Here is an 11,564-nt window from a genome sequence, read left to right as displayed (position 1 = left end):
TTGAAGGTAGCTAACGCAGGATTTTTCAATGTGATGGAGACTACAGACATTTTTCCTCTGTCTGTCAGCAAGAGATGAAATTACCGGCCTGTAAGCACCTTGGGAGCAATAAGCTGGAGCCCGTGCCAACCTCAACATTTGTGGAATGGCTTAATTTTCTGCCAGAAAATTTTTGGGGGCATGGGAAGGGAATGGGAGGGCTGGGGGTGGGGGGGTGAGGGGGCAGGATTTAGGCTGAAGAGATACAGACCCCACCCCAGGCAACATGGGCCCCCTGCCTCCGAAAACCCTGTGCGGGCAACCGAAACAGGATGAGGGGGGCAAGGAAGTGAATCAGAGAATTGCCATCGCCGAGGCTGTTTCCTGTTAGCGACGCATTAGTCCCGAAAGAACATCGAACACTGTGGCCCAAAGGGAGTAAGATTACATCGTGACAGACGCCCCCCCCCCCCGTCCCGTACTGAAAACACAGGGTTTCGCCACGCCCCTCTCACGGCGCGCCCCGAGGTTCGATCCTCCTCCTGTTCGTGTCTGTTTAACGCGCGCCGACAGGGTGTTGCTCCGGGAGAACATGATAATCAGCTTGTTTCCCCTACCAGCTTCCCAGATCAGGGAAGGGGGGGAGGGGAGGGGAGGGGAGGGGGGGGGGGGGGGGGGGGGGGGAGAAGCAGAGAGCCACAATACGTTCTGATAAACATTCGCCTCATGTTATATTTATGAGACCTTTCAGGAGCAACCTTGAGTATAAACACCGCTGTAATTACAGAGACAAAGGTAGCCTCTGGTTAATGAGGATACAAGTTCACTGAAGTCTGTTAAGAGACTCCCGGACACAGTCTCAACTGGATGCAGACATGTGTAGGTCCTGGGCTCTCTTAATGGCAGTATAACTTATGGCTATATGCGCTGCTACGATGTACGTAGACTTCAGAGTTAGTCAGGCGCAGCTGTATACAGAGAAATGCATATAAAACACCTCTTAATTAAATTTCTTTATTTTGCCCATTAGCTATTACATTCGGTAAATGTCATCCCATTATGCGAAAAACTATTTTCTAATATTGCAGATATGCAAATAATAGTGTCTGGCAAATGCTTAGAATTTTTTCATTAAAATACACATTGAGAGCTTGGTGTTTGCTTATGTTTTTTTAAATGATGTGATGTTTTACGTATTGGACAATGACACAATTTTTGTTGCTTTGGCGAGCTTATTAAATGTGAAACAAGAAATGAATTTTAGGTTAAAGCACAAACTATCATCTTTAACGTGAGGGTATTTGAATTTATATCAGGTGATCCAAGTTGGAATTACAACCCTTTTTACCCATAGTCCCCTCCCCCCCCCCATTTTAGGGAAGCAATTTCATTAGACAATTGGCTGTTCAGCCATTTCTTGCACATCTGCATGTCTTTGCATCATTCGTTCATGTCAAAGAAAGCTAATAAAAGTTCTAGAGTTGATTGTACAGTATGTGAAGAATTTTCATATGTAGTCTGTTGCTGTTGTCTCTTAACATGAGGACCAATTAAGTGTCAATATCAGTTAAGCAGGCCATCGGCACGAGGCTGAAAAATCTGAATAAATCAATAAGAGACATAGCCAAAGCATTAAGTGTGTCAAAATCAACTGTTTGATACATTATTAGGAATCAAGAGAGCACTGGTGAGCTACACAATAGAAAATGACCAGGATAGACGTGGAAGAATACTTTCCCTTGTAAAAAAAACCCCCATTTGTAGGTATAGATGTGTGAAAGACTAACATGAAGAGAACACTATACCAGCATAACCTCAGATTTCATTGCAGGATGGCCAGATTAGAGTTTGGCAAAAACAAAGAAGTGCATTAAAAAAACTGTAGTTCTGGAACAAAGTCTTATGGACCGATGAGATCAGTATTAACCTGAAATAATGGAAAGAGGAAACTGTGGAAAAAGAAAGGAACAGCATGGTCAGATATCCTCCCCTCCCCTCCTGTGAAACATGGCGGAAGCAGAGATATGGTTTGGGCATGTACGGCTGCCCCTGGAACTGGCTCACTTGTCTTCATTGATGATGTGACTGCTGACAGCAGCAGCAGGATGAATTCAGAACAGAAACATTTGCTCAGAAAAACTGAAAACTCATTGGACGGCACTTCACCTTGCAGCGAGACAATGACCCCAAACACATTGCTGAAAAGGATTTTTTTCAAGGCCAAAATATGGAATGTTTTTGACTGGCTAAGTCACCCATTCTGAATCCAATTGAACATGCATTTAATTGGCTTAAGAGAAGACTGAAGGCCCCAACAGGAAGAGGAACTGAAGATAGTACAGGCCTAGCATGGCATCATCAGGGAACATACGCAGCTTCTGATGATGTCAATGGGTCACAGACTTCAGGCAGTCAAGTACTAACACACTGCACCATAGACTAAAGGTATTAGACTACCTGGGGTAGTCTAATAAAAAAAAAAAGGACTTGAGATTGTACTCAATTTAATTACCCCTTCATCTCCCTCTGACCCCCCCACCACCCACTTTGCAAAATGATTGGATAGATTTCCAATAATTTGTTTAATTGTAATTAAAGCCAAAGGAGGCTATTTTGTGAAAAGCCGCATCTAAGATTTTTTTTTTTTTTTGTAAAACTCATCTTTTTGTAGGTAGAAATAGAAAATAACTGTTTATGCTCTGGCGTGTTATTCAATAAACGTGCATATATTAACTGGATTCATCTCGACCTAAAGAGAAAAAAAAAACCCAGGTGGCCTAATACATTTGGCCTGTACTGCATACAGGTATATGATTGCATATCAAGCTCCTATATGAGTAAAAGCAGCTTTATATGTACTCAAGCACAAATTATGACTTACAAGTCATTTTGTTTGTTGTAAGGGATTTCTGGTCATCGAGTAAAGGAGTAACGGCGAAAGCAAACTGCCCCCTAAACACACCGATGCCTTGTTTTTATTTCCTTTTTGTGTCAAATTCATGTGGCCTGTCAGGCACGGCACGGCCTGCTTCCCTGAGGTGAGGAATGGCCTCCACAACCATCGTTTACTGCTAAAATTAGGCCAATGGCCTCTGGGTCAAAGTTGCAGACCCCTGGTCGTTCCTGTCATTTCAGTTTTTACTGCACAGATAAGGGGGGGGGGGCAAGGCGTTTTCAAAGATCAGACGGAGATGGTGGGCTAAGAGGATTGGGACCTCTAAAATGCCTTTAAATTACCGCGCGTTCTTCGCACTTTTACAGAGAAGTTTGGTTTCATCTGCGGAGAAAATTGCACCTATTATCAATGGACAAGATCAAGAGATAATGATTTAAGAGCATTTTCTATTGCTCTGAAGGAGTACACAAGCTCCCTCGCCCAACACTTCCTTCCTTTTTTTTCCTGGAAAATAGCCGTAGCACACTGTAGCAAAAGATGATAGCTTCTTTACAGAGCCAAGGCTGTGTGCATTTTATTTTATTTATTCATTTTTTTAAGTACACTGATATGAATTTCCTTGAAATATATAGTAGGTTTTGCTTTGGGGTCTATATAAGAAAGAAAAAAAGAAAGATGGATGGATGATGGATAGATAGATAAAAGCAGGGCACTGTTCTCTTTTTTTGGTCAGCCTCGAGTTGTTAGCAGAATGATCTAATTGTAAAGCATAGAGCTCCTCCAAATAATTAAAATGTTCATTCAGAGCTACCACCATTCAATCTTACCCATAATGTTCTTTTGTCTTTGACTTAATTGATTCATTAAGGGCGAGATTTTTTCTTTTTCTTCTTTTGATTATGACACTATACAAACAGTAATTTCGGGAAGCTGGAAGAAGAAAAGACAAACCAAAGGGAACGTTTTCTTAAATTAGCTTCCCGAGTTAATGGAAAAAGCACGTCGGTGGCTGGATTGAAATGGAACGGAGGGCGTGCGGCGCAGTTCCGTCTCTGTTCCTGTGAATAATTCTGTGTCTGTTTAAAAGGTAATGTCCCCGTCCTTTGCTCCGTACGGCTGCCTTTCAGTTTTTACATTCGGTGACGGGGCCTTTTCTACCCACTCCCGATAATGCAATTAACTTAAAACGATATTGCAATTCTTGAGTAATCTTCACATTATTTTAAAGTGAAAGCACAGTCCTGCACAAGTCAATCTTCCATTCTCAAGGTGGTAATGGCTCGTCTGATTGCTTTTAATTCCTCCCTTTCAATAATTGAGCAAGGGGGAGTGATTTAAAGCGTTGCTCTTGAAAATAGCTTTGCTCTGTTCCCGCGACTTGGTCTCGAACAAAATGAAATTTTAAATACTTATATCAGCTCCCGGGGGTGGGGAAGGGGCAGTCGGGGGGTTGGGGGGGTGGGTGGGGGGGCATTGTCCCGCTATTGCTGTAGTTGAAAACTGAGCTTTTTTTCAGTGATATTAAAACTCAAAAATCCGAACTGTTGTTCAATATTTTATATGCATATTTACATATTCACAGGTTATAACGTGCTGTGTGTACAGGGAACAGGTAGAAAGTCTCCTTTTGCTTTTCAATTTTTCATTATTCGCTTTAAAGTAAAAGGTCCCACATCTGACAGATATTTTATACAATTAGTGAAGATAATGAAGATGAGCTGTGCGTGTCACCTGTAGAGCCCATAAGAGTTTACTTCCTGATTAGATGAAAATAATACACAAAATTATGCGACTGCTGTGCCATTGTAAACGTTCTACTTGAGAAATACAATGCAGCCTGTTTTTTTTTTTTTTTGAATTTATAATGTTCTAGCAACAAATTAATTAACACATGAGCTGAAGCTTCTCGAGGCTGCAAGGTAGGGTTCACACTCTTCCCATGTCATAATGTAATTGCAGACTTTTCATTTTTTATTTTTTGATAGCATCACGAGAACCCGGAAGTGTAGCCTTGGAGAAAAGCAATCATGTTACACACAATTAGATATAGCAAGTGCTGAGATGACAGTTTTTTTAAAGCACTGTAGCATATTCTACTTATGCTGTTCAGCTAGCACATATACACCATTTTTAAATTTATTTTATGCTCCACATTGGCAACATGGTCTCCAGCCTAGACACATCTCCCAAAAAGCTAGAAAGAGTCATTTTCCCTCATTCAAGTTTTGGAAAATCATAACCAGTATAGTCCTTCAAGTATAAGTCTGCACATATAAGTGGCGTACATAAAGATTACACATAATTATTTCAGTACATACACAGTGTGTGTGTGTGTGTGTGCGCGCGCGCATAGGTATGTGCATGTGCATGCATGTGTGTTGGTGTGTGTGCGTGCATGCCTGTGTGTGCCTGTGTGTGTGTGTTAATATTCACAAAGCGATGCTGTATATGGCCTTGGAATTTGCACAGATGAATGCTTTGGAGTATCTGGTGAAGATAAGTAGTTATTTATTTTCCAACTGCAGACTATTATTTTCACCTTTTTTTGTCCCATTGTCAAAGTTCCTTGCACCAAAGAGAAAATATCGGAGTCTGTGCTTTCACACTTCTGGGTTAAAAAGAGTAAAACGTCTTACTGAGAGAAACTTCAATATACAATCGTAGGTCCAATTATCTGGACACTTAATTGGATTTTGTTCCGTAGCATTTTTTTTCAACCGAGTCTAATACAACGTGGTACATAATCTTTCTTAATAAAGTAAACTAGGGGCTGCTGGGCGGCTCACACGGCAAAAGCGTCGTTGCGGATCGAATGCAGTTCCATGCCAGTGCTGACTGTGGCGGAAAGCCCCTGCAAGGGGTGGCACACAATTGGCTTTTTGAGTCGCCCAGGGGGGATATATAGGATATTGGGATTCAGCTGCCGGAGATAGCAGTGCTCATTGCTTGAGCGATGGTCGCCCGGGAGCCCATGGCTTGCTCTCTGCGCACGTGTATGATTGGGTCCCCCCCCCCCCCCCCCCCCCCCCCCCGTGCACGTGCGGCTTGTGGCTGCAGTGTGAAATTAAGTACCTGGCTGATACCGCATATTTCGGAGAAGAACCGCAAGTTGTCTTCACTCTCCCAAGCTGGCAGCTGGGGGCGTTCATGAGCGCGCACGTACATAGTTTGTGAACTGGACATCAAAATTCAGGTGTCACTGGAGATGCCAAATTTAAAAAAATTAATTCAAACATAAAATGAACTAGTTATCAATCCTCAGCAAAGCTGAAGTCAAAAGATTTGAAGGAAGGTAAAAGCGAGGTTCTGAGAAGAGGACAGAAAGCATTCCCCTTGTCAGCACCCTACAATGACTTGATTGGAGTCAGACTTTTAAAGTGGTCACTTTGAGCTTAAAACACGAGTGGGCCGGTAAACACAAGCTCCTGTATGTAATTTAGCGCACCCTGTGGTGCAAAAAAAAAAAAAAAAAAAAACGACAGTCTCTTGAGCTTTTTTTTTTTACCTGAAGGGAGTACAGTGACGTTCGCCTCTGGAAATTGTTTGGCACCCCGAGTGCACTGTAATTGCCTGCAAAATTGCCTTTACCTGCGAAGGCGAGCCAGGATAGGAGGTCACCCTTCAGCGACTGCCAATCGGGTGTGCCAGAGGAAAAAGCAGCCCTTCCCATTGACTGATGAGAGCCCGTAATGCGCGGCTCTGATAAAGCCGCTGCTCTTAATTATAGAAGGTGTCACCGCGTCTCAGCTTCGGTACGCTTAAGGTCTCCTTCTAAGGCTCGGCGACAGGATCAAAGGAAACCAGCCAGTCTGGCGCGGACGGTCTCACGGTCGCCTGCGTGCAGTTCAGAATTGTAATTTAAGGCAAATGAACCAGGACCGCACTGCAGTAAAGGGGAACGCTGCATATTTCAGAAGTGTAAGCTATTGTGGGGGGTGGGGGGTGGGGGGTGGGGGGCGGGCTGGGTCGTCTTAACATGTCCTCTTCATTGGTTTTGGGTTAGTTGGTTGGTTTTTTGTGTTTGTGTAAAATTAAATTCAGTAACAAAATCGTGATTTAGGTTTGCCCTGCCATGACCCTGCCCATTTTTCACCTTCTCAAAAGAAAGAGTGAATGATTAAAAAAAAGATTCATAACCCAATACGGTTTCTCCTTCTCCATTTTGTTTCTTTTAGAGAACGGATTTGTATGTGTGATTGACATCAGATTGTCTTTTGCGGGAAAGCGAAAATTCATCGAGCGATGAGGGACCGGGTGCTTTCCCTGCTTTTTAAATGGGATCCGTTCCTGAATATATTGCATTCATAAACCACCTGTCCTCCGTGAACAGACAGACTGGTTCAGTGTCTCAGCTGAGGGAGGCATCTCAGTCATAGAAACAGAAAAGGAAAATAGTGCTTTTCATGATAGGAAATCGGTTTCGAGTGCGGGTGCATGTCCTGACGTTTTAAGCTAACGCGTTTTGTTTGCTAATGATCAGCGCTGCACCATCACCTAGCCTCACTTGGGCTAACAACTGTGTCTGGCCTGCCTTGTTAAGCCAGGCATATGTCTGTCTGGCTGAAGAGAGAATACAATATCCAATATGTTAGCATGTTGTTTGTCTTTGTTGTAGCATGAATGTTATAGCGTATAGTGTATACATAGTGAGTGCAGTACAGGATTTATGCTAATAATAAAAATGCTAATTTTTTGGCAGCTCATTGAAACTGAAACTTCCCATAACAATGTGAAAAAAGCATAAAGTACAGTCTGAGAATGAGGCAGTGGGGGAAAAGAATATGGATACTTTCCTCTGTTGTTTGTAAAAGATGACAAAATATTGATGTCATCTTTGTAAGAGCAAACCACTTAATACATCCAGAACAACCTTGTACAAATACCCTGTACAGAAGACCCCACATTACAAATGAACCATCTAAACTTAAAAGTAGAACATACATTTGAATTACTATCTATTTGCTACCATAAGATTAAGCATCCCAACAAGTGAGACACCCATACAAAATGGAATAGACTAAAGATATCGTCAATATGTAGACATTTTGAAATATATGATGAATATATTGTGCAGAAAGGTTCTAGGTTTGATTCCCAGGTGGGAATTACTTCAGTAAATTGCCAGAATTTTATATAAAAAGAATGCAATCTCTGTAATCACTCTGAATGACAGAGTGTGCTCTGTCTGCTGAATACTTTCAGTCTAAATTTATGTTTTAATATTAACTTCTTCAATATCTGAAAGCAGAAATAATTTCTATATCTGCCCATATATTTTGTTGCGATATCTTTTTCCGAACTTGATCACACATCTCATTTCTTTGGTATACATTATGTTCTGTTTTCGTAAAGGCGTGTTGCCGTGGAGCTACGTTCGAAAAACAGACTCTCTGCCCGAGTTTGATTTATTCCCAGTGCAGAGGCTCGGTGTCTCTTAGCATAAGTGCACATAACTCATATCTCATTTCCTCCAATTCAATCACCATTTATCTCAATGTCTCTGTACCCTAATCCGTTTTGTCAGTAGAGCACAACTAGGAGAGGTGTGCGAGCATACAGATGAAAGCTAAAAAAAAAATACATGGTGCATTTTCGGCGGGGAAAACTATTGAAAGCTTGGGGTAGTTTGGATTCACTGTATTAAAACTTTACTTTCAGTATCAGTGTTGTAACACAGCCAGATAGCATAAGGCTAATCGATACCTCTATGAAAAATATACTCTGGATAAAAGTACCCTTTTGGGAAATGCTTGGTTATTTGATCAAACCTGAGGAAGATGTCCCTTCTGGCTTTGACCACGCTGTTTGTTCTTATTTGTATTTCAGACCTAAACCTTTCTGCCTTCTTCATTCAAAATGGCTGCAAGGCCAAACATTTATTACAGGAACAATAGGGGGAAAAAGATAATTTTGAAACTTAAGCAATTTCAGGGTCTGTGCACCAACACACACACACCCCCACACACACATGCACGTGCGCGCACACGCACGCACACATGAGCGCACACACACTGTCTAACACATACACACAAACAAATGTTCACACACATACGCACACACACACGCACACAAGCACGTGTGCACACACACGCACACACATACGTCCTGTTGCACACATACACACACAAGCACATATTCATACTCACACCTACTGTCACACACACATACAGTACATGCAAAAATATATTTGCGAACACACACACATGCAGTCACACACACATATTCACACACACACACACACACACACACACATACATTTCATCCTTTATTCTCACATTTTCTCCCCGTTGGGGAATTCCCAAACGCATTTTCGCGGGCCCGTCCTGCCAGGGCCCATCCCCCCCGTCCGCGTGGGACGGCGCTGACTCGCCCCCGCCTCCTGAAGCGAGCGCGGTCAGCTGCTCCGTGATCTCGCCGCGCCGTCCGCGGTGCGTCGGGCCAGAAAGGCCTCACCTGACTCCCCCCCCCCCCCCCCCCCCCCCCCCCCCCCCCCCCCCCCCCCCCCCCCCCCCCCCCCCCCCCCCCCCCCCCCCCCCCTTCCCTGGGTGACTCCGCGGCAGATTGTGTCATGATTCAATTCCAGACCGAAGCGTGCGTCACCGCATGAACGAGCTAGCGCGCTAGCCAGACAGCCTTCCCAGGATGCCGCAGGGCTGGGACTTTAATTGTTAAGTATGAAAAACAAATGTGCTGCAAATGCGTACTGGGAAAATATGCAAATCATAACCGTCTCTGGAGCAGCGTTCATTCGGATGAATTTGAATTATCCTACTGTTTTGAAAACGCCATTCTTTTTATGATATTGTATAAAAGTACTATTGCATATGCGAGTGGGAAGATTAAACGCTTAAAAAAATGCACATTTACTTCAGCTTCATAATAGATTGATTGTTACACGGTAGCATGCTAGATTATGTACAGGTAGTGTTAAGTCATTTAATGGGGTGCTGGCCCACCGTGTTTGGCCAGTATAGCCTACAAGCACTCGGACATAGAACCTACCTGGAATTCTACTGAAGGAACACAGCACCACTCTTCCACAAGGAAGTCCACCAACTCACAGTGAGTTGATTGGAATTGGAAGAAATGCTCTCTCGGGTGTTTTTCCCTGATATCCCATAATGCTCAGCTGGGTTCAGACCTGCCAGGACAATTGGATACAGTGAGTGACAGGCTCCGAAACCGCTGATAATTACTGGTGCTCTGTGAACAGGGGCTCTTTAGGAAAGAAATGCTTAAAAGTAGGAAGAGGGTGATCCTTCATCCTTCCTATTTATTTAGTGACAGTGCACATTGACCGTGCCTTCTAAGGGTATACGTGCACCCAAACCCTGCCATGAAAATGCACCCCACACCACTGTGGGACCATCAGAACCCTTTACTGTTGGAACGCTTTTCGGGTCTGTTCATTACCTGTATGTCTGTGTATGTCTGCTATACCCCAGCATCCTCTCTGCCTTCACTTTCACTACTGCACAATGTATAAATCCAGACTTCAGTCAGTTACTACTCTCAGGTCATTCTAAGCTTGTACTAAATTAGCCACTCATATTGAATATTCCTCTCTTAAATATTTTATTTCTCATCCGCACGAAAACACATTTTCTTATCTTATTTGATTCAATACAAAGTTTAAAGCTCTCATATGCACTTTAGTGTTTCAGCTCGAACACTTAGCTCGGGCTGTATTGAATTTAAATTGCCAGGTTTCAACCCATAGAATTGAGTTTATATTAAATTTTAATTCAGTTTTCTGTATATTCACTCTAAAGGTGCTTGTGAAGAGAATATACAAGGGAGGGTAAAGGTTTGAAGTGCAACTGAAGCGACACAAGTGGGTTTTTTCCGCTTCGCTAACGTGCTAATGCTGCGGTCCCTATAGCTTACAGGCCTCGCTACGATGGTTTCGAATCGGCTACGACACAAAAGCCCGCTGCTCTCAGTTCACCCCCCGCTGACTGCACTGCGCCCGGGCGGCTGCAAAGCATTTTAGTCGGTTAAGCGATAGAAAAAAGGTTCCTCCATTTTGTTGTCGGCTCAGGCTGAATCCTTACCAGCGCATTAAAGTGAAATAAGTTTGAAATGGCAAGAGACCGTTTAGCGGCCGCATATAAAAGCAGTCTGCGAAAGTTCAGTTTTAGCCAGTATCTCACTGGTGGCAAAGATTTCAAAGTTGATTTTCACAGCGTCCAATGGAAGGAGAATATGAGCACTTCAGACATACGCCTACACTATAATTAGCTTTGTAAGTGATAAAACTCCTGACAGCTAATTTTCTGTCTTATGTAAGAACAATTAACCAACCATAGTCAGTTCTGCAATAGTAAATTACAGAAAAGGGAGTTTTAGTCTGAAATATTTCTGTTTTGCTTTATACAAAACCATGGTGTAGGCACTGAATTATTGTTCTTTTTTTTAGTTTTCCAAATAATGAGAACAACAACAAAAACAGCCAAGAATAAGACCATGAATGCAACATGGATCCAAAAATAAAACAAATGTTTCTGTTATTCTGGTGGAATAATTGATTGGTGACAGACAAGAGAAGAGGAAGTATCTTCAAACAAAAATTTTATTAAGAACAATACTTCTGTACCTCCTGACTTCATGTAAATAGACTTATTATCATCTTATTTAATTACTTATAGATAAGGCATTGTATGCGTGAGTAACTTTTTTTGTATGTTAA

This window comes from Anguilla anguilla, chromosome 9 (assembly GCF_013347855.1).
Source record: "Anguilla anguilla isolate fAngAng1 chromosome 9, fAngAng1.pri, whole genome shotgun sequence".
NCBI lineage: Eukaryota > Metazoa > Chordata > Actinopteri > Anguilliformes > Anguillidae > Anguilla > Anguilla anguilla.
Note: the sequence above shows the minus strand (reverse complement) of the source record.